Here is a 24,717-nt window from a genome sequence, read left to right on the forward strand (position 1 = left end):
CTTCCGTTTATAAATAATTTTAAAATATTTATTTTCATTAACTCTCATAATAATATGATAGTTTCTGCTATAAACTGTAATAATATTAAGTTCCTTAATATAAGAAATACCTCAATAGTTCTTATTTGGTTATACACGAAATCTCCAAACTAAATGGTCAAGATGAGGTACTTTTAAGTAAATTGTTACTAAAAATAAAAAAGTAAATTGTGGAAAGGATAGAACTGGGTATTTCTAGGCTGAAATCTTTAGAGCACACTTAGATTTTGCTTAGACTTACAACAGACTAAAACGAAACATACAATAGCTGGCAAGAAAATACTCTACATACAAGCTTTAGAAAGAGCTTTCGGCTTCGTAGAGCGTTGTCTCTGTCACTAATTCTTATGTGACGTTTTGTCGATCTCAACGATAGAGACAACGCTCTACGAAACCGCTATCTCTTTCTAAAAGTCGACGTGTAATATTTCCTGTCGGGTACCTACTGTACTTATATCTCTGTCTAATTTTAGTCCTGTCTGATAGAGCTCCCTCTATTCAATCAAAGATTTGTGTACAACCGAATTAAAATATTTCTTTTCCCCCAATGATTTTTGTTTATTTAAATTGAAGTCTAGAATGTTAAGTTGAAGTCATATTGCTTAGTCATTTTCGTAGGTGTAGAAGATAAGTTACAGTGTATAAATGTATGTGTACGCGTAGTGCTTTTCTTTGTTTAATTTGATTTATTTTATGTTTGTACCTGCTCAATTAAATACAACGAAATTCACTGATAAATAAAATCACCAACCATAGTGGCCAATCTCTAAATTACAATGACAGGCCCCTTAATATATTTTCATCTCTATCATAATGCTCCATGCAGAAAAGGATAGCACTAGATTAAGACCTGTCAAGTTAAGTTTAGAGATTGTGTATTTAACATTTCAGCGACATAGTGTGACTACACATTTTATTTCTATAAATTTAATAATATTAGGGTTTTCCAGTTATTTTAATTTGAGACGTGTGACAACAATAGCAACTAATCATCTTTGTTTAATATACGGATGATTAAGTGTAACTTAGTTTCCTGAGGTAGTACCTATCATTTTTGTTTGTTTTAATATGTTTATGAATAACTTTTTATGTTAGCTTTCTTCATCTTATGTTATCGATTTAAGTCTGAAGCATATATTGTTTGTATACCTGCCTGTATTTTTCTATAATAAAGTCGTTAAGTAAAAACGTGTGTTTTTTATTGAGTGTAGAGGTAAGGAGCACCACAGAAAGATCTCCGTGTATAAAAATTAGTGTCTGTTAAAATCGGTTAAAATGTACCTACTAAATAAGGGTGGGCTACAGTAGCCAAAGAGTTATAAAGAGCGGTAAATATAAAATAGACAAATAAACAACGTAAATTTTTGAGGTATGGTATACTATCCTACTCGACACCGGCTCACTTCGTTCGCCATTTCCCCCGTCTTTCCACTCTGCACTGCCTTGAAGGGTCGCTACATTCAAGACCTTCATGAGCTTAAGGATTCGTTACAAAAACTGCAGGTCAGCAATCACAAGTCCAGTGTATCTACTTGTCTACTTGTATAGTAGAGGTCAGTGGTTAATTTTTTTTTCAACTAGCTTTTCGGCTCTGGGTTTGTGGCATAGATAACACACTATATAAGCTGGTTTGTGGTATAAAAAGGATAACGTGATATGCCATAGATAGACTGATAGAAAGTATCTCATCAACGGCACTTTTTATTTCATTCTAGTCTAGATTTTAATAAACAAGCTACGTAAATCAGTAAATGGACTTCGTCTGTGTTGGTGTTAGCTAGCAGGCGTGTTCTGCCTTTTTGGAGAGTTTTTTTTTTGTTAAAACTGACTGGAAAGCGCTCTAAGGGGGTGCCGTGCGTACTGCGTGTGTCGGCGAGCGCCGGTACAGACGGGGTCCATACTTACAAATAACTACAAACTTGACATTGGCTAATCTTTGTAAAGCCAGACGAGAGAGAAAAAAAATTAGTAAATTTTTATGGTTTTGAACATTGATGTTTAAATAGGTCAACCTTAGTAAGACCAACTTTAAATATTTTGGTATTTAATTTTTTAATCAACTATTAATTGCGTAAAATGAAATAACAATTAGTTATTTTAAACCGACACTAGATGGCGTCACAGTCGATCAACACCATGGCGAAGGCGATGTCAATCGTGTGTGGATAAATTTTTGTTTTCAACATAAAACTCTTGTTTCATGTTTGTTTATAAGTGAAAATACTCTTCGAAGACTGACTTCAAGTGTTGGATATTGAATCAGTGCGGGGGCAATTAATCGAAAGTTAAAAGTTTGGCGTAAAAAGTTGTAACGAACTCCGCGATCTGTTGAAAATTCAGGTGTCAACGAGGTAAGAACGCGAAGCTTATTCCGAGATTATGACTTCTAAAATTAACACTTTACGCATTAAAGCACGTTTAACCGCTCTTGAACTTAGTAATTATATGCATTTGTGCTGGTTACGAATGCACCTAAACAGGTAATAGTTAAAAATAATTGTGTGTAAGGTTATGTCTTGTCCTCTCGAATATCAATTGGCTTAGAATATCTCGTATTTAATAGTTATGTTATTTTAGTTAGTAATAGTAATTATTTTTCAGATTTTAACACTTGTTTACTTGTATTTTCCGATCTATTTTTTGCTGTTGTTTACTTAATGGTCAAATAAGTTGAACCTCAAAAAATGGGGGCAAATAATCCTTCATAAAATTTTGTTTATTTTTACAATATTTCTTAAATACATTATGAATTAATTACTCCTTCTCTCTATTAAAATGCTGCTCTTTTAAACTTAAATCTAATTTGTTGTTGGTTATTGAATTACTTAGGTTCATTTATGTACTTAAAATAATAATTTAAAAAATGTAAGTAGGTAATGAATCTATGTTTTAAAAGTGCAACAGATTAAATATGAGGTGTTAGATTGACCAACTTTATCAACACTACACCATCTATAGTTATTATTAATCAGATATAGTCACCTACTTATGAACCATTCTATCTACTAAGTACTTCTCAAATCTGTCTACTAGACATATTTTTTGACGTGACAACGTCTTATAATTCGATAGAGCCGGCTGCACGCACGAAAAAACATGACTCATGCGGCGTTACCTCGCTCTGAGGCGTTCCATGTAAGGCTTGAAGTGCAAGCGAGAGCGCGGAACGAGCGACAAAGAAGCACAATCGGCCTTTGTTGTCACGTTCAACTATCGTCAGTAAACCGACTTTACAGACAACCAATTTTTTTGTTTAAGTCTGGTCTTGGTTATTGTATATATTGTATTACAGTACGCGACAGGTTGAGATGGCAATCAGGGTATGAGGCGGTGGGACGCCCCTCTCACCCTCACGTCACCCACAACAGGTTAGCGCGGCAGTTGTGTGGGGCGTCCGCACCCAGTTGCTATCTCAACCTTTCGCTGACTATAGCATCATAAAGAGAAATATTTTTCCTTTTTCTAGACCTATCCTCATTCTTCATTTTAAAAGACTTTACTGAGTTGAAGTACCTATTTGCTTTCATCATGTACAAAGTAGTTAAAAAAGTCTTTGACACTGCATCAGGCCATTGCATCAAATAAATATTACTTTACCATAATTCAGTTATGGTTAAAAGAGCAATGATAGCATAGTGGTTAACAATCTTTCGTTAGAGGTTGGGAGTTTTATTCTGGACAGGGCTCATAACTTTTCGGAGCAGTGCATTATAGGCAATTAAATATTACTTTAATGGGGAAGGAAAGTCAGCATGCCTGAGAGTTATCCATAATGTTCTTGTGTGGTAGACTATGGCCAAATCCTCCTCATTCTGACAGAGTTTTCAGTTATAGTAAGCCGGCAAGGAGTTGACCATGATGAAATTAGGTTATAAATTGCTATGAGATGTTAGTGATAATACCGGGACTAACAGCTTAACATGCTCACTGAGGCACGGAGGAAATTGGAAGGCCAAAGTACAACCAGTTGGTCACTAGCATTGATTTAACAAAGTTTAAAAGCGGCTGTCCTAGTATGTAGGGCAACTATAAGTAGTCTATATTTTACTAAATGCAACTGATATTTGCTGATTACAGATTCACTAATCCTATATCAAACCTTGACAACCTGCAAGAAAATAAGCATGACCAAAGAAAACCTTGCAGTAGAGTTCAAAGAATACTGAAGAAAAAGACTGTAGTTAGATACATTTATTTACTAAGTATCAAAAGACTGTAGTTACATTTATTCAGTCTCCAACATTGAATATTGTTTGATCATCTTTTTGAGTTCTTTAATTCACTTATATTTTGATCAAACCATTTTGTAGAAATCTTTGTACAAAACTGTTTGCATCTACAGAACCTACACACCTACATATATTAGTTAATGATAGCTATATTCTATGTCTCATGTTCGAAAAACAATGAGCGCCTCTAGTGAATCACCGAAACCCAATACCTGATCAATAGCTAGATTTTTGAGCTACAGATTTTTTGAAATGTCTGCATTCTGCATTGTCAGCAGATGGCCTTTATGAATTTACGATTTAGGTAAATACTAGGTACCTATAGTGTCCCCCTAGGTAAGAGTAAACTCCTAGGTGCATCACTATATAATACTGAATGGTTTGTGAGCAAATTATCCCATTCACATCTCATCCCACATTCGCATCTCGTCCCATCCGCATCTCGTCCCATCCGCATCTCGTCCTTTTCGCATCTCGTCCAATTCGAAACTTGTCCCATTCGCATCTCGTCCCATTTATAGACCATTTAATACGCCTGCGGAAGCTTTTTTGACATAATATTATTGTGGCTCTGCAACCTACCTGTATTATAAATGCGAAAGTATGTTTGTTGGTTTCCATCCTGTGGGAGCATTAAATTACTTCCCTATGATAAAAAGTAGCCTATGCCACTCCATTAAAAAAACACATAGGTTCTTTGCTGTATTATGATTGAAGAACACACAGCACACTACAAACAAACAAGCTTTTACATTTATAAAAGGTATTAATTAGTAGCATTAAGTAGGTACATTGAACCTATACCTTTGTTTATGCTGTGAACATAATAAAATAATTAGGTATGTAGGTAGGTATGCCTAAATTCCAAAATTAATCAGTATAGCAATGTTAATCATTATAAGTAAGTGAATCTATGAATAATAAGATACATGCAACTAAGTAGATGATGTCCGCGACTTCGTCCGCGGGGACTTAGGTTTTTTGGAAATCCCGTGGGAACTTTGATTTTCCAGGAAAAGAAATAGTCTATGTGATATGTCAATCCCCGGGATGCAAGCTATCTTCGTACCTAATTTCGCCAAAATCGATAATAAGGGTGAAAAGATAGCGGGCAGGCAAACAGACACACTTTCGCATTTATAATAATATGGATACAGTATGGAAATGGATTGCCAATATTAAACTAATTCCAAACTAGATCTCGAGAAAGCCCTTCAAAAGGCAGATGTGTGATCGATCCTTTCTCTTTATATCTAGGTTTTTTTAAAAAGAGGTTTGCAACAATCAATTCCCTTTGTGAGCGACATCAATGGGAGCGGTTGCTGTGTACCTCTCCTTTGATCTCGCCGCCCTCTGAAGATGCGACATTGCGCTAATACCGCCGGCGCGGGCCACAACGCCGTAAGCGACCCTCCAACCTGCTAAATGCTATCTAAAAAATAACCCCTTTACGATTCGTAATAAAGGTTTTATTGTCATACGAACAACTAAGGTACTTCACATGGTCGTGTGATATTGTAACATACTGTCATACCCTTTGAATGTTAATGATCATAATTAGCATTTTCGTCTTTAACTTTTGGTTTCCAATAGCCATGTATTTATTAGACATGTTCTCAAGAATATATTGGATCCTTTCTGTTTACCCTATTTAAAAAAAATATTCACAAAACTAAAATAACAAAAATAAAATAGCAGAAACAACAAATAATACAATAACAAAAACAACAAAATAAATAAATAACAGAAACAAAAGAGAAATAAAATAACAGAAACAACAGAAAACTAAAGTAACGGAAGAAAAAAAAAAATCATTGAATAACAAATACGGTAAAATGGCTCCCACTAGGAACAGGGTGGGTTGGACCCAACTATATTATTATTAGATTGGATCAAGCTAATTATTATTAGATATGCTGTTTCAGTTATAACATTTTATTCAATATATTGTTTGTAATCACAAGAAAAAATCTCGAGAAAAATAATAATTAAAAGCCAGTGGCAACTGTTAGGACGTTTCAATAATGACACAAAGGAGTTGGATCGCAAAGGGGACGATCACAGAGCAGAGTAGGATTCCTATCTTTGTGTCTAAGTGGGACTTACTGTCCTGCCTTGCGGGACGGAACGGGCTCGAAAAGAGCCGAGCTTACGTTTTTTTACAATGCACGAATTATCTTGTCTGAGTACCAGTCTGTGACTGTATGCAAAAGGTTTAAGACCTCTCGAATTATTAGACTCTATGGTAGGATTTAAAAACAGACAAAGTATGACGGGAACAGCACTGTACGGTGTCCATACGACGTCACAGTAATGAGGTCTCCCTCCCGAGTCCCGACCAAATTTTGGCTAGGGCAACCAATCTCCATAAAGATTAGAGATATGGATATTATAATAATTTGATAATGAAAAAGTGAGCAATGGTAGGATCTGAATAAATATCAAATGTCCGGTCATCCATTCAGTTACCGATTTAGGGAAACGTTGCTTACAGCTTAACCATCTCAATCGATTGATATGCGTTGTCAGCTGCCACAGAGGTTCATTACCTATCCAATCGAGTAGGCAAAATCTTTATTACCTACCCAATTAGGTAGGTATTGAAGATTTTACTTGAATCTATAAAAAAATGGCGTCAAGGTCCATCGGTTGGTAATGAATCTACCAATTGACCACTATCTGCTCCGATTTTGTATAGCTTATTCATTCCAAATCTATTTAAATCAACTCGTACAATTTAGATTTAAAAAAAATACTTGTATGGAATGTAGTAATTTTTATGTTAAGCTACCGCCGACCGCACAATTTACGTAATGGAAATATTAACTATGGTACAAAATAAATCGCTGGTAGCAAGTAATTACGAATGAAAATATTCCGTTCGGCATTAGTTTTCCCCTCAACTGTTAATATAAGTACCATCATGTGAAGAGTGAATAGGCATCTTCTAGACAAGCGCTCTCCATCTTAGTCTGCATCATCATTTGCTAGCTGGTCTGATTGCAGCCAAGCCTATAAGTTAAAAGAAAAATCTTGAATCTCTCGAGTTTTCTATAAGCTCTCTCCATCGCCCATTGAGTGACTGAGCTTATTTATGAGAGTTTTATTCCTCATATTATTGTATTGAGTGTTATTTAATTTAAAAAAACTCGACTGAATAATCGCCCCTAAAATGTTAAAGATATTTCTTTTTAAACTGACCACGTAATCTACGTAATGGGAAAATCAACACTCGAACAAAAACGTCGCGTTGTGCAGAATTGAAAAGATCTCGCATCGCTCGCATAATGTAACGACAACTCAACAAACTCGTTAAGCAAATAGTTTACGTTATGTAGGCAAAAGCTTTTAGTTGTAAATTGTAAAGCACAAGTGATATGAATTACGCGTTTATGGAGAAAAAATCCAGCTTCTATTGGGCCAGACCATGTGGACGATTTGTTTATAGGTTTCATAGATAAGTAGGCTTCTTTGGCAGCCTCCACATACCCTGCTAAGGAAATCGAGCTAACATAGGGCGCTCTCTCTTGCACAATTGTATGGAAGTGAAAAAGACGCACTATGATCGTGATTGGTCAGTGGGTGTGCCGAAAATTAGGTAAACCACAGAAACAGATGGAGTGGACTGAGAGCCCGCACCCTTAAACTTTAACAATTTAAGGGCGTCTGGCAGGGGGTTGCCACGACACTAAGTCTCTGGCAATTCATGAAGCGACTTCTAACTATTCCGAAGAAAAAAAAAATTGACTTTATACCTTTATTACCTTTGTTATCTCCCAAAACCACCATAATCCGAATTTCGTATTCGCTGTGTTGGGGGCAATACGTAAAGAAATTTTCAGCTTTTATAAAATAACGAAGGTCTGGTCTGGCCCTCGCGGGCTCTCTTTCTATTAGTTTCTAGAACGCGTTACCAAAATTTCATTCAGTTGGATTGGTATTCAAATGACATCCAAACTACATATTTTTGAAGTGCACTACGAACATAACTATGAATATGAAAAATTCGCATCAGGATTATAGGCTAGCATTTATAAAAAGCAGTAGTTCTCCTGCTCTTCCGAGCTATTTTAGTATAAATTTTTCTAATCAACTAATACAAAAGTTGATGCGGAACCGATATGCGGGCACCCTCCCGTAATTCATCTAGTTACCAAACTCTTTCGTCGCTTCAGAGTCCTGATCTGAGGTAAACACAAACTTTTCGCGATGTCTCAGAAAAGAGTTTCGCTAATGCATATATCGGTAGTAAAGTAATATGATCAGCAAATGCGGGCGAGTTATACCTATCTCTACGTATGTAACTTTCTGATAAATTATGCTTCCAAAACTTGCAGCCTGTCAAATTGGTTTAGAATAAACAGACCCCATGTGAAATAGTGGGAACATGGTCAAATACCATTCATTTGGATGCATTTTCGTTCGAGTCAAATTCGTACGGAAATGCAACCAAAGTGCGATTAGCCTAAAAAAAGAAATATACGTCTATTTCTGTTTCCTTCTCTAAAAACTTTGCAGACGTCTTGTTAAATTGATTTGTATGATGATAAGTAAAAAAAAACTTAATTCAGACCGCTTAGAAAGCTTCGGGAATTATTTTAGCTAGAAACCGCTTAAGCGAATGCAATTTTGTCTTTTTGCATCTTTGTAATAGAAAAAAGTTACCGAGCAAAACATTGACGGTACTTTTAAACACCAAAATTCCTTGCCCAAACAACCCAAGCACTCGATAAGTTTAAATTAATTAAAAACTTCGAATCCTTTGACCAATGCTTAAGCAAGCTCTCGTTTCAATTTCAGTCGTATTACATTCGCAAGTATTCGTGAGAACACCATCCATACTAATATTATAAATGCGAAAGTGTGTCTGTCTGTCTGTCTGTCTGTCTGTCTGCTACGCTTTCACGGCTCAACCGCTGAACCGATTTTAACGAAATTGTGTACAGACTTAGGATACATTCCGGGGAAGGACATAGGCTACTTTTTATCACGGAAAAACAAACAGTTCCCGCGGGATTCCTAAAAGCTCATCTGCTTGACCGATTTGTATGAAATGTACCGAGATAACTTGCGTCCCTGTAATTGACATTGGCAATTTTTTATCCCGTAAAATCAAACAGTTCCCACGGGATCTTTAAAAACCTAAATCCACGCGGACGAAGTCGCGGGCATCCTCTAGTTTGTAATAACTATGAAAAGTGATCAAACGAAACGAATTGGCGCCCAAGCTGGGACTGGCAAATTGGCTTTACAATTAATGGCCAGCTATTGATCGATAGATCCATTTGTTTGATAAATCCAATAGCTTATCAATTATCATCATCAACCGATAAACGTTCAATGCTGGACATAGCTCTCTTGTAGGGACTTCCGCAGTCCACAAGTTATGGTCTTGCGCCGTCTGAATCTCTATGACCTGTGAGTTTAACACAGTATTTGCCTATGTCAAAAATAAATTATTTCTTAGCAATTATTAATAGACGGTCTTTCGAAATACATACAATCTACCACCTTTATTAGTTTCAAATGTAATAACCATTTTAAATTACCGATTAAACTAAAATAAGCGCGTCAAATCATTGTGACGTCACATGACAGTATTTCATAGAAGCTCGCATACTAAGCGCTTGTTTTGACGTTTGATAAAAATATACCGATTTGAATAGTTGTTGAACACCGGATTGTGAAATATGTTTTTTATTTCAGGAGCATATTTTTAATAAACACAGAGGAATAGCGAAATATCGCTATGAAAGTGTTACCAATAACCCCTCTAGCTGTTAGGTAAAATATCTCTGATGAAATACGATCAAACGAAACTGGCGCCCGAGATGGGACGCGCAAATTGGCTTCACAATTAATGGCCACCTGGTCCTCTACTAATCGACCGATAGAATTAAACGAACGGACTGCACTAATTGTCTGGTAAGACAAAGGGGCAAACACTTGCCTTTGAGACCGATGTCTAGTGTCACTTGAGGCGTAGACCTGTATGTCGTACGGAAACGCTCCTAACTCCTTTATACACTACACGGTACAGAGTACTTGATATCGAATCTACGTGGACAATTGTTTGTTGATATGCGATCGGCAAACACGTCCGCTTCCGCGATCTGTGTTTCCTACCAATTACAATCCGGGTATCTTTAAAACAAGAGTGAATAGGCACCTTCTAGGTAAACGCGTCCCATCTTAGACCACATCATCTCTTTCCATCAGGTGTGATTGTGGTCAAGCGCTTACCTATAGTGAATTAAAAAAAAAAACACGGTTAATTTTTAGCCGATCATTTTGTGAGTTCCAAAGTTGTTATCTTTCAATCTTTGAAGCATCATCGAGTGGTTTGAAAATCGAACAGTAGCGTTTACGTTTTGAGAATTAAAAAAACGGCCAAGTGCGATTCGGACTCGCACACGGAGAATTCCGCACCATCGTACAAGAAATAACACTTTTAACTTTTTTTATTTTCTTAGCGGCCATTTTAATTTTTTTTTATTATTTATTGTTATAGTGGCAATAGAAATGCACACTGAAAATTTCAACTCTACCTGTTACGGTTCATAAGATACGATACAGTCCGCTAACAGACAGACGGACGGACAGATAAGGCTTAGTAATAGAGGCTTGTTGGTTTCCTTCGGGTACTGAAATCTAAAAAGCAAGTTTCAGCACCAAAGTCTTCTTTGTTTACATTTTATAAAATACTAGCTGATGCCCGCAGCTTCGCCCGCGTGGATTGGTCAGATCCCCTGCAGCATCAGGATTGAGGAGTTGGAATCCAAATTTTGTATGAAACAATGTCGCAAAGTTCCTCTATAGATTAAAAAAGAAATCACGCAAAACGGTTCAGAAATCTCGGAGATTTCGGTGTACATAGGTAGAAAAACACAACTCCCTTTTTAAAAGTCGGTTAAAAAAGTAGCCTATGTTACACCCTGGTCAATCCTCTATTTGTCTGTGAAAATCCCGTCAAAATCGGTTCAGCCGTTCCAAAGATTAGCCTTTTCAAACAGACGACAGACAGACAGACAAAAATTTTAAAACCGGGTGATTCAGTTATGGTATCGTTCAAATAACCCTATGAGCTTAATATGAGGTAGTTATTTCGAAATTACAGACAGACACTTCAATTTTATTTATTAGTATAGATTGTAGATTTCTTGCTTCGATTTTGTTGATTTCTCTTGGAAATTGTTCAATGTCTATAAGAAGTTAGTAGCAACAATTCTGCAACATTGCTTGCAACCCATCAATGGTTGCAATTACAGTGTTCAGTCACAAACTTCATTAGCTGCGACTTGCAAGTGGCGACCGTTGCCAATGGCATCAGGCGTCGCCATCTTGTCACAAGACACTGGACACGCTAATTACTGCAACTTGATTGCTACTACACTTTTCAAATAATGAGCTAGATATCAAAATTCGATTGGCAGAAATCGTCAAAGAAAAATTCAAATACAAGTGTAAATTAAAAATTTATAACACCCTCGACGAGTGAAGGTTACAGTAACTAGAAAAGAGCTGATAACTTTCAAACGGCTGAACCGATTTTCTTGGATTATAGATAAGAACACTGTCGATCAAGCCCCCTTTCAAACAAAAAAAAACTAAATTAAAATCGGTTCAATAGTTTAGGAGCGACTATGCCACAGACAGATACACCCCTCTTTTTGGGTCGGGGGTTAAAAAAAACCAATCAAAGGCGAGTCGCACTCGCACTTGACCGGTTTACTTCGTACAAGATAAACGCACCTAACACTTTTGTGTATTTTCTGAACACTGAAAGTTAATTAATTTTTTCGTGAACACATTTTAATTTTTTTTTGTGACTTACTACAAATTCTCGGTTTTTGATTTTCCCTTTACCTGTGCTATAAGACTTACCTACCTGCCAAATTATGTATGTAATATAATTTGTGAAGTGGATGTGGTGTAAAACCAAGAACTTTCATATAAGTTCTAATAGAATATATTTTATCTTCAAAGCATTTAACCGAAACAACCTCAATCGTCGCTCGGTTGAGTACAACTTGTCTAATAACGATTTAAGCCAATTTCATAACTTTCTAGACAAACGAAATTATATCAAAATGTCAAATATCTCTAAAACTTTGTATGGTACATTTGAGTACTTACTTGTATAATAAATCCGAAGGTGTTCTTTGTATGATACTTCTTGAGGTTCTGCGGCAGGCATGAGGCATGCCCTGCCAAAAAAGCGATGGTCGTCCACTGCCATTTTAGCTTGCTAATTATTATCTAAGCTACCCTTCCGCCAATATGATGAACAAGTCTGAATTTAAAAATTAACAAGTTGTAATGAAACAAGTGTAAATTAAAAATTTATAACACCCCCGACGATCCAAAGTATCTGAATTTTCCAAAACATCATTTTCAAATAAATAATTATGTATTTAGGCAACGTCCATCTTGACAGCTTGACATTTGTCTATTGACATAATATTATGAACCTAACGGTTATCTAACCTTCTTTTCTACAAGAAAACTAGAAAAGAGCTGATAACTCTTAAACGGCTGAACCAATTTTTTTAGATTAACACTACGAACACTCTCGATCAAGCCACCTTTCAAACAAAAAAAACTAAATTAAAATCGGTTCATTCGTTTAGGCGCTACGATGCCACAGACAGATACACAGATACACAGAGACACAGATACACAGATACACAGATACACTCGTCAAACTTATAACACCCCTCTTTTTGGGTCGGGGGTTAAAAACAGCCGTCATAGAATTTTTCAAAAAAATGTTGTCACCAGTGTTATTCGGGAATCGGGATGTATGTAAAGAGTCTAACGATACCCCATGCACCCCAATCTCTTTAGGCATTTAGAAGATATGGAGGACTGTATAAGGAAACTCACATACTTACATACATACGTGAACCCTGAAAACATTTTACCCCTTTTTTGGGCAGTCTACACACACACACACACACACACAGGATAATACTGTATTGTCATGGAAAAGCAGTGTCTTCTGACACAGGTAGTTCTCCTACCTCTAAAAGAAGGCTCCAACCTCCTACAGATGTTTGTTAACTTACCAAAAAAAAAAATTTTTTTTTGAATTTTAAAAGTGTTATAATAAATTTAAGTTCTCTAAAACTGAACTTAGAAGTAGGCATTTTAGAATATCCAAGTCTAATACTGAGCCAAACTTTGTTGTCTAGGGGTTCTCACATCAGCACTTGAAACTGAAAGTATCGTTATGTGTAAAGGTGGTGTCAAAGTCGAAGAGCCCGCGCGTGCAAAGATAACGAGCACTTTAGAAAATCTTGCCATCTGCGCTGATTTCATAGCAATATGTGACACCTGATTTGAGGATTTTGCTTAAAATGTTACTTTTAAAGCTGGAAAAGGAAGATTGTGTTTGATATATGTATACTCAATACTGTACAACCCAAATTAACATATTATAATTAATCGATCTGTGTATCTAAATCTGCGGATTAGTTACTTAACAATGTTGTTTTTAGCAATGCAAGAAAATTGTATGGTTGACAAAGAACAACATTGAAATTTGGCAGGTAGGTTGGTCTTAAAGCGCAAGTAAAGAACCGTTTTGTGGTTACACCACAAAAACAAAAATGTGTTCTGTTCGTGAACAAATAATTAGTATGTATTTTCAAAGTAAGATAACTATACCAAGTGAGGTATCATAATATGAACATTCCTGTACATTCTAAAACAGATTTTTATTTATTTTTATGCATAGTAGTTTTTGGTTTATCGTGCAAAATGTTGCAAAAAATATCCGAGTGCGGAACCCTCGGTGCGCGAGTTTGACTCGCACTTGGTCGGTTTTTAAACTGAAAATCGTGTTTTCAATCAAGGAAAGAATTTCGATATGTTTGACGATAACATTGCACCCGCGGAGGGTGTGATAGTATCAAACCTCTTGAAATGTGTTAAGGTGGTGTCAAAGAGGAACAGCCCGCGGGCGCTGAGAGTGTGATAACGAGCACTTTAGAACATCTCGCCAGCCGCCCTGATTCCACACTCTACAGCAATATGTGACAAACTGATATGAGATATGAGGGTTTTGCTCAAAATGTTACTTTGAGGAAGTAAAAGCTATGGCGAGTTGAGTTCGTTATATTCATTCGTTGTAAAGGGGATTGCGAAAAGTGTGACAACAATTTAATATTCTAGCACTTAACTCCCTCACAGAAAATCAAAAGAATCGGGCTGATATCAATTCTTCTTTAATAGACACTTTAAAAATATTCAATCTATCTGTAATCTGTTGATAATATTAAAGCAAGTTGTTATTTGTCAAAAATTGTATGTTTTTTATAACAATGTATAATATAAACAATAACTTATTTATTACAGATAAATTGAATATTAAACCCCAATGTACTAAATGTATTGTCAGTAGTTTGTTTGCCGAGATTCAACGAGTTCGTTTTAATTAACGCGGCGGTCTCCGTTTTCGTCGATACTAAAGTTTACTAAAATGGAATTAAGTTAGGAACGCATGGATCGAAAAATTTGAAATTAATATATAATATTTTTCATTATATCCCCTTGGATTTGGTCCGATTAAAACATGATTGGACAAACTTTCCTCGATAGAAAAAAAATCAGAAGTTTGGTCTAAAACCTTAGACTTTTGGGTTTTTCTCTTTAATGACAAAGCTCTTAAAGACGTAACTTTCACCATAGGTGTAAAACAATCAAATAAATAATTCGGTCCGATCATTTCACAGTAAGTGCTATATTTCAAATTATATTCTAAATTATTTGATTTCACGCTTCCTCGCTTATTCTGTTCAAATCGCGTACAGAGCGAGTACAAAGAATTTTCGACCCTATTGTTGAGTATTATGGGCCGTAATTACGTTATCTTGTCAGTCATACCCGTCGCCTCAGCGCGGCAGGACCTGTTTCGGGTTTCATAAGCATTTTGTCATACTGTAATTGTACAGAATGCCATAGAGTAGTAAATTCAGTACTATGTTATAAAGTATTTTTATTTAGGATTTTTCTAGATTTTAAGATAAGTTTATATTGTGCATTTATTACATTAAAAAAGTAATTATTTTAAAAAGAATGCAGTAAACAGTACATTGCAGTGTAGTGAAGCTAATATTAGGTCATTATAGACCAGGACTTACAATTTGAAAATAAAAATTAATTAATCTGAGTGCTCTATCCCGGTAGCTCAAAGATCAAAAACCAAACTTGTAAAATGCATAAGTATTAGAAGATAAGATGGAAAAAAAACTTTATTGATATCAATTTAAAGGTTTTTAGGGGAAAGTACTAATTATTATGAAAATAGGATGAGAGGAGACCGCGTATAAGCAAGCGTAGTGTAGGACGTCCTCCAGCACGATGGACTGATGATATAAAGCGGCTGGCGCTCTTTAGGGAAGGCCCATGTCCAACAGTGGACATCCACGGGCTCATAATGATGATGATGATGATCATGATTATTATGAAAATGACATCCACTTTCAAGTCCGAGATGTTTATCTAAGGTGTTATAATTTTTAGTTTCTTCACTTGCTATGCAATGATATCATTTATTAGGGTTCCGTACCTCAAAAAGAAAAGCGGAACGCTTATAGGATCAATTTGCTGTCTGTTTGTCCGTCTATCTAACTGTATGTCTGTCTATCTGTCCGCCTGTCAGTCTGTTTTGTCCGTGTGTGTTGTGTCTGTCAGGAAAACCTATAGGGTACTTCCCGTTGACCTAGAATCATGAAATTTGGCAAAAACCATGAATTTATGGGTTCATTAAAAAACAATGTGTTTCAATTTTCAAAGTAAGATAACTATACCAAGTGGGGTATCATATAAAAGGGTTTTACCTGAACATTCTAAAACTGATTTTAATTTATTTTTAAGCATAATAGTTTTTGATTTATCTTGCAAAATGTCGGAAAAATACCTGAGTACGGATACGGAAACTTGGTGCGCGAGTCTGACTCGCACTTGGCTGGTTTTTTTATGTATATACGTCACTAAGTAGTCAATAATAAGTTTGACTAAAAATTGCAGTGTCATAAATGTTTTATAGATCAAAAAAATAATCATACTATTAAATATTCCTTCAACTTAGACCTTATTGTCACAGCTTAAAAGTTGAAAATGTGCAAAACAAAATTTCATACGTACTTAATACTTTTTCTCATAAAACTAGTTCAATTTACAAGAAATGAAAGATCCTATTGTGTTTGCCTTTGTCAATACAAAGGATCTTTGTGGCTTTTGTGTTCTCACTCACGTATACTAACATTAAAATATCGATGTTAAAATATTCGTTGTAAAACTTACCTTATGCAGTTATTCTTAAAGTATACATTAAATTGTTATTAGGACGAGAGTTGCTTCGTTTTGGAATGCCAAATCAGTGTATCAATTTTTCTTGTTTTGAATCGAAAGGTAAGAACAGTAATAAAATGTAACTACTGAAATCGTTTGTTCGTAGCTTTTATAGGTTCGTGAGAAGTAGTATTGTTGTATGATAATTTGGTCAATTTACAGATCAAATTTCTCAAAATCCTGTCTTAGTGCGGGTCTACGTTATATAGAGAACCAACTGCACCTTTTCAAACTTCAAAATGCCATCAGGACCAGTCCTGGCACAATTGTTAGTTAGTGGTAGTACCTTTTCACCCCCACTTTTTTCATATTACATCCGTTAGGTCAATTTTTTTCGTATAAAATGTAGCCTATGTTACCCGGATTTACACCTCATTCATCAAAATCAGCCCAGTAGTTTCGGCGCTACGGTGGAACACACAGAATCTGGATACAAACACACACACATACATATACAGACTGCTAAAATCATAACTCTTCCTTTAGGCTTTGCCGCAATGGGGTAAAAAAACAGGCTGAATTGAGAACCACCTTCTTTTTGGAAGTTGGTTAAAAATTAAAAAGGGAGCAAGCAACAGACCATTTAGACTATTTACTTTTCCAGACGTTTTAGATACTATCTCATTCAGCGTTTATGTCATCCAACTATGTAATTTGACGTCTGGCTAATGAGGTGTTCTAATCATACAAACTATTCACAATTCCAGACGTTTTGCTACTTGTGCATTCTGTTTTTATGGCGTACAGCTAAGTTGACTCTCTGCTGACTGGGTAATCTGCTTTGATGTCATCTAGCTGAATTGTCTATTGGCTTACTAGGCACTTTGCTTTCATGTCAGTCAACGTAAAATTGTCTTTTAGCGAAAAGGTAATGACCTCTTTTTCTGGATGCCTAATGATAGGCATCCAGAAAAAGAGCTCAGCTTCTGAATTAGAGAAAATAATTACTACAAATTTAAAATTTGAATCAATGGCCCGAATCTGAATATAACAAAAAAGCTATAAAATATTTTAATCTCTGTCTTGACTTTGTTCAGTATCATATAAAAACATTTCTCCAGCGCTTTGACTTTGAACCTTAACGTAAACAGTTAAGTTAGCGTATTGAATGTGTACATACCTACTTATGCTTTTTTGGAATATTTCACCTAATTAGTTAACTTTTATGGCTATTAGCTCCGAGCGGGCCGGTTTGACTGTAACCATATTGAATAAACAAAAACAAGGATTATAAACAAAACAGCTTTTTATACAACACGAAATATATTTTAATGTTATCCTGTTATGGCTGCAGGTGCATATAATCTCTTTCAGGTGTTTTTGCACGCCTAGCGCGTGTGATATTTTTTTACTGTAAACGTTTTGATAATATGAAAAAAATAGGATTTTACGATCTCGGTAATTAGTGAAATGCAATAAATAGTTACTTGTGTAATGTCCGTGCTAACTATATTTTCATTGAATTTCAGTTGAGTGTAATTTCTATAATCTCAGCATCTATAATAGCAATAAGATATAGAAAATATAAGATTTACCTATAAATGTAAGTAATTAGGAATGACAGTATTATCATTATCAATAAGTGAAAATTTCAGAAACTTGGACTTGTCCATGCTATAATCTTTTATCCATGTGAAGTATCTTCTTTCAAGGCCAAATGTAATGGTCACCACAGTAATGACCAAAACTGGCAGGTAGGGGTTTATAATGAGAACGTTAACGTAAAATAGACCTTAACCGCCTTGTTTTATAGCTCAAATTAATCCATTCATGTATAGCCAGTCAGACAGAACCAGAAATTAAAATCGGTGTAATTGAATTTAGGACCTTAAGTCAAGGTTGTTTAGGCCCATTTTAATTTAATGTTACTGTGTGTGTGTGATCTCATTCTATGAAAGTTGGTGAAATGTTAAATCTCCTACTATAATAAGCATACAGGTTGAAAAAGACACCTATTAGCATGATTGTAAATAGATCTCATTCATTATTTCTCGTTGTTGACAAAACAATAAAAGTACATTATAATATTGTTGTTTTTTTTTATCAGTGACTGTTTACTAACTAATGATAGTAACTTGGCAACAGTGTGCATTAAAATCCATACTAATATTATAAATGCGAAAGTGTGTCTGTCTGTCTGCTACGTTTTCACGGCCCAACCACTGAACCGATTTTAATGAAATTTGGTACAGACTTGGGATACATCCCGGAGAAGGACATAGGCTACTTTTTATCCCGGAAAAATGAAGAGTTCCTACGGGATTCAAAAAAACCGAAATCAACGCAGGCGAAGCCGCAGGGATCCTCTAGTAGTATATAAAACAATATTTAACTTGTACACATATTTTTTATAGATACGCAATGTTATATATTACAATAAAGTAACCCAGCGAAGTCGAATGTAATCGATTCTGATGATACCTACAGATTAATTTTTTTAAATAAATTTTTAATTATTTCATAATAAATATTTTTTATCACTATAACTTTGAATTTTAAACTTATACATAACTTGACTTTTTACTCCATCGTAAACACTGAAGTGGGGTGACGTAATGATTAAATGCAGGAGCGATGTGAAAATAATAATCTACACTGTGGCGATGCGCAACCGGTTCAGGGGCGTCTAAGAGAGATGCCGATACAATGTGTATCGCCATCTCTAGATTTGAAATTATACCTGGAATATACCGTCCCCTTAACAGACATCAATGATTTGCCTAACTAGCAACTAAGGGCTGATTTTTCAATCGTCAAACAACTTTTATCTGAGGAATGACGTTTAGACAGATTTCCCATACAAAAACTGGCAAAACTTCATTTCTCAGATAAAAGTTATTTGACTGAGATACTAATAGTATCGTGGTCAAACAACCTGTCGTATTACTGCATAAAACTCGACTTTAGCACTTGAAAATCGTTAGATGCGAGGTGTCGCAAAGCCGACACAGGGTCCTGGAGAGCGCGATAATGAGCACTTTACGTTACAGCTTGCAACCCGGACTGATTCCGACGCGCTACGTGGAGGCCTGGGCTAGGCTCTACAGGGTCTGTGACAGTTGCCAGTGACCAATAGACAGTGTGTAAAAACACTAAACTTAGTCTATATGAATTTGCTATACCCACATGCAAGGGCTAAATTGGGTTGGTTCAGTTAAAGTTTATTATATTCTTCCAAATTGGCAATCCACCTTAGAATGTACTTACCATTTTTTTTCGTGAGGAAAATCCATCATGGATATTACCGGCCACGGGGTTGTACAGTGGTTATGTCGGACTCCTACTGTCTAAAAACCTCACGAAGTTCCATCCCACCGCTGACGACGGAGAACAAGGGACCTTAGAATGTACCAAGTGAGATACTAATAGTATCGTGGTCAAACAACCTGTCGTGTTACTGCATAAAACTCGACTTCAGCACTTGAAAATCGTTAGATGCGAGGTGTCGCAGAGCCGACACAGGGTTGTGGAGAGCGCGATAATGAGCACTTTACGTTACAGCTTGCAACCCGGACTGATTCCGACGCGCTACGTGGAGGCCTGGGCTAAATGGTTATCACATTACACCGTGCTTTCTGTATCCATACTGGTTGATGTGATCTTTTGTAGCCTTTGCGCATCGTTCATCCGAGTTGAAATATTACCTACCTATAGTCCGTGCTATAGTTGTTGTCAAAACTTGCGAGGGTTGATGGACACAAATCTTCCAATTTGTACACTAGTTGCTACATATTTTGTAGTAGTATAATTAATAGTACCTACCATCCATCAACGTACAATAAATGGCGGGTAAGTAAAAAACTTAAATCCACGCGAACGAAGTTGCGAGCATCATCTAAGTTTCATAATAATATTACGTACTGTTTACAAATTCCTGTAATTTTGGGTAGCTTTAAATACCTATCAATCAAATGATTTAATCTCGTTATCGTTTAATCTAACAAATTCGGCCTCTCATTTGTTGACCCGCGCATCAAAGAGGCTAATCGGATATAGCTGTCGACTTATATTGATATTATACACAGGTGATGCCAGCGACTTTGTCCGCGTGGATTTTTTGAAATTATGGGAAGACTTGCGAGATGCGCTTGACGACAATCGTGAGGTCTGAGCGCGCTTGCTTCGAAAATGCTTATTCACTCTTGTCTTGATTTAAGGTTTTTATTATTTACCTGCGCAGGAAAACTTAATATTTCTGGAATAAAAAGTAGCATATAGTAGGTCACTATTGTGCTGACCGCCTGTGAAGGTCTCGTTAAAATCGGCTCGGCAGAAGATTCAGCTTGGGCAAACAGAAAGAATTTAAGAGAAGTTTCCCTAGTGCGTTGTTTATACAAAATACAAATATACCTACTTTGTTCTCATTTGAATATTAACCAATCAAAGTTTGGCAGACACGTTCTAAAGATTAATTTCCGTATAGCTGTGAGTCTGCCACATTTCGGTAACAATGTGTTATTTTAAAATTACACGGAAATCTTTGAGCCTGTTTTTAAACTACACAGTCATTTTTATGGATAGATAGGTATCTGGCATACGGATAGACCGTGTCTACATTGAGATTGATTGATAAATATTCTTCATTCTAATAACTTATTCAAATGGGAATGAAATAGGTTTCATAAAGCGTGTTACGAACTGCTCTTAAAAATGTTGTGTTTGGGTTGTGATGCGTCGTCGTTTAAAATTATGTTTATTAACTCAATAAGAGACAGTAGTTTCGATATCACAGACAGACACTTAAACTTTATTTATTTGTATAGATTAAAATAAGTAACTATAGCTAAATGAAAGGGGTGGAGTTGGAGTGTGCCATCAAACAATAAAGCTCGCACTAAATCACTATCGTACAAAAACTTACAAAGCAAAAGTCCGGAAGGCGCGGCCACGGTAATATTATCTATTCAGTATTCTAACTCGGCCGTATTTTTGAAATAAATACCTACAGCTGCGCGGTACGTAAACATGCGGTAGGGCTGCCCGCCTCCAGCAGTTTAATTACATTTGCCTACTTTGTGTTTCCATCTAGTTTTGTGATTGTAAATATACTTTTTTTATATAAACAAATAAAATACTTTGTGAATTGCCGAAATGTTCAATAAAAATGCGTGTTGTTTTTTGATTGGTAGATTTAATTAAAAAACTATGTTTATGATTGAATAACAAATCGGTCTTATACATTTGAGACCGAAAAATATTTGCGCCTTGACTGAGACGTAGGAAATTAAACGAACGTCACGAATTATTAAATTTTAAAGTTTAAAAAACCCGCATTCTAGTATAAAAAGCTTTTAATCAAAAATTGTTTTGGGCAACATGGACAAGATGGAGAAAATGGAATATCTTTTCCTTGGTTATAGATACCTGCAGCTACTTTACAATTTATATATTTGGTTTTAAATGAAGTTCGGAATATTTTCTCCATTTTTTGCATATATTTCATAAAATCATCGCTGGGTACAATCAAAAAAGTTTGCGAATTAATCTTATTGTAGTCCCGGTACCTTAAATACCGACATTCTGAGCTGAAATTGTGGCTTCTTTGATCGGGTTTCACATACAACGAAAAAATCGCGCGGTTATTGTTAGAAAAACAAAACACCGCCCGTTCGTCACTGCGGCACAGTCGCGACTGTCTGCATGTCGAGCGCCTGCCGACATCGAGGTGCGTAGGTATAGCTCGCGTTTCGTCCGTTTGTATGAAGTTGGAATACTGTATACATACCATTACCGTGGCGCGGCGCTCGTCCAAATACGGGAGTAATTGATTAATTGGTACCACTAGTAGATACGGTAAGGGCTATACCAAACTGATAGGCATCCAATACTGGGTTTCAATATTCAATCTATCCGTAATCTATCGATCAATTACTTAGCAACGTTGTTATTTGTCAAAAATTAAAGATATAGACTTTTTGACGCAAAACAACGTTGCTAGAATATAAATCATCGATGCATTATAGATAGGTTGAGTATTGAAACTCAATATTAATAGTCTGATTGAACCAATTTACTAGTAGTTAATAACAATTTATTAATTTTATCTGTGTAAAAAAAAATAAGCTAATTAGTTTATCCTAACTGAAACTTTAATAAAGTGTGGCTTAACCACGTGACATTCCTTACAAAAAATATTAAAAAGACTACTAATTAATGTAGTTTTTGCTAGTCTTTATGTTGCTAATACCATTATAAAAAGTAAAAGTCAGTAGGTAGTATAATTTAGCTATTAAGATTTTTATTTCGATGATAATAATAATTCATGTTGATAAAAGACAATAGTTATAGATCCTTTGATACTGAACACTTCGATCAATCCACGTGGATGAGTGTGGCAGACCCCTTGAGAGGCTGACGCGAACCAATCTCAACAATTCAGATACCTAATCAATCAAAAGCGAATCAATCAACAATTCAGATAGCCTAGTAGCAATAAGATTTCACAACTTTCACATCAGGGGAGACCAAGTCCTGGCGCTTACGTTCAAGGAAGTCTGACCTCAATTCAAATAGAACAAAGGCAAGCAAAAGATTATTTAATTTTTTAACTATAAGTACCTACGAGTACAGTACAACCAAATTAATAATGCGCATAGAAATCTTCGTCACTGTTCGGCAACGGTCGTATTCCCCGAGCGTCAGAAGACGATATGTATATAGAGTGGTTAAGTGCATTTTTAACAATTTTGTGTTTTGTGCTAAAAGAGATAAACATTGATTTATTTATCAGTAACGAAATTTTATTCATGCATGCATGCGCATTATTAATTTGGTTGTACTGTATATGGCTTGCGCTTGACTGCAAGTGAGTGCAACCACAGCCACTCTAAACAATAGGAGATAACGCAACCTAGTGGAGCACACCTGCCTATAAGGTGCCTATTCAATCTTCTCTTGAAAGTAATAATGTTATTAATAGCTATTATATAGTAATATTAACTAGCTATCAAAGTAAAGTGTACACTATGCATGAGGTAATATTTAACATTGAATTCACCTGTACATACTTAGGCAGTAGCAGTTTTAATTACGGAAATACGAGAAACACGCGACGTACAAAAACATCCATGTGACACGGCTTTAGGTCGCGCGGGAGGGTAGTGGGAGTGTCGGCTCGGTCAAAGGGCCCTTTGATGTTTGCCGCCGGCTTAATGCACCGCCCGCGGCCCCGCTCCGCTCATCATTAGCAATTTCCCCGTAATTTGTTATCTTTACCGCTATTTATTTGTACAATTTTACGCTCTGTTCGACGTTTCGCACCTCAGCGTACGGTGTGTGCCCGGGCCCAACTCATTATGGTCTCTTTGGGGTTTGTCCGTAATTCCTTTGACAGTTGCATCATAATAAGCAGGAACAAATTTTTTGCTGGATTTTATTTTTAACCGATTGCAAACGATGGAGACTTACAATTATACACGGTTTTTTCACTTGTCTTGCCTACTCTATATTTCGCTGCCGATTTTTAAAATTCTTGTAATTTTTACGGTCTGCTCGACGGATGGTAGGTATAGGGAGATCAGTTTGGGCCCAAGTGATACCTACCTAGGCCCAAATCATTATTGTCTTCTTTTTTAACGACTTTAGAAGACGTTGGGTAACATTTTTATTGGAATATTTACGTGTGTAAGTGATTTATCCTATCTATCGTTCTATCCTGTCTGTTGACTTTGAATCGGTGTTGACTGTTGATGCCGATTATCTTCTAATACCTCGCAAGCGAAAGATTAGTGCGAAAACTCGAACATGAATGATCGTCCCTTAATTTCGTATGCTCGGCAACTAATCAAAGCCGTATCGCTTTTACAGGTCGGTGTTGATTAGGAGGATTATAAAACTACGACACAACAACACTATCACGGGCAAAAGCAAATCTATCAACTTAATCAATCTTCAATTCGTCACTTGCTCCAAAACGTAGTTTGGTTCTCATATGAATATTAACCAATAACCAAAGTCGATGTAATTTTGTAGACACGTTCTAGAAACTAAAATGCCTCTGGTTTGACAGATTTCTGTAAAAATTAACCAGTTTTAAAGTTACTCAGATTTAGAGATTTATATCTAAATTCTTAAGACCGTGTAACTTTGAAAC

The 24,717-nt window shown here is 36.0% G+C and overlaps 1 protein-coding gene across 1 annotated transcript in view; it reads left to right on the forward strand.

Moving 5' to 3' along the window:
• Nucleotides 1-2,173: 2,173 nt before the first annotated feature.
• Nucleotides 2,174-24,717, forward strand: part of LOC123871825 (axin) — a 95,199-nt gene continuing 72,655 nt past the window's right edge. Inside the window, exon 1 of the mRNA XM_045915813.1 lies at nt 2,174-2,390. The gene's annotated coding sequence lies outside the window, so the exon portion shown is untranslated. The remainder of the gene's footprint in view (nt 2,391-24,717) is intronic.

Source organism: Maniola jurtina, chromosome 14 (assembly GCF_905333055.1).
Source record: "Maniola jurtina chromosome 14, ilManJurt1.1, whole genome shotgun sequence".
NCBI classification, from domain to species: Eukaryota; Metazoa; Arthropoda; class Insecta; order Lepidoptera; family Nymphalidae; genus Maniola; species Maniola jurtina.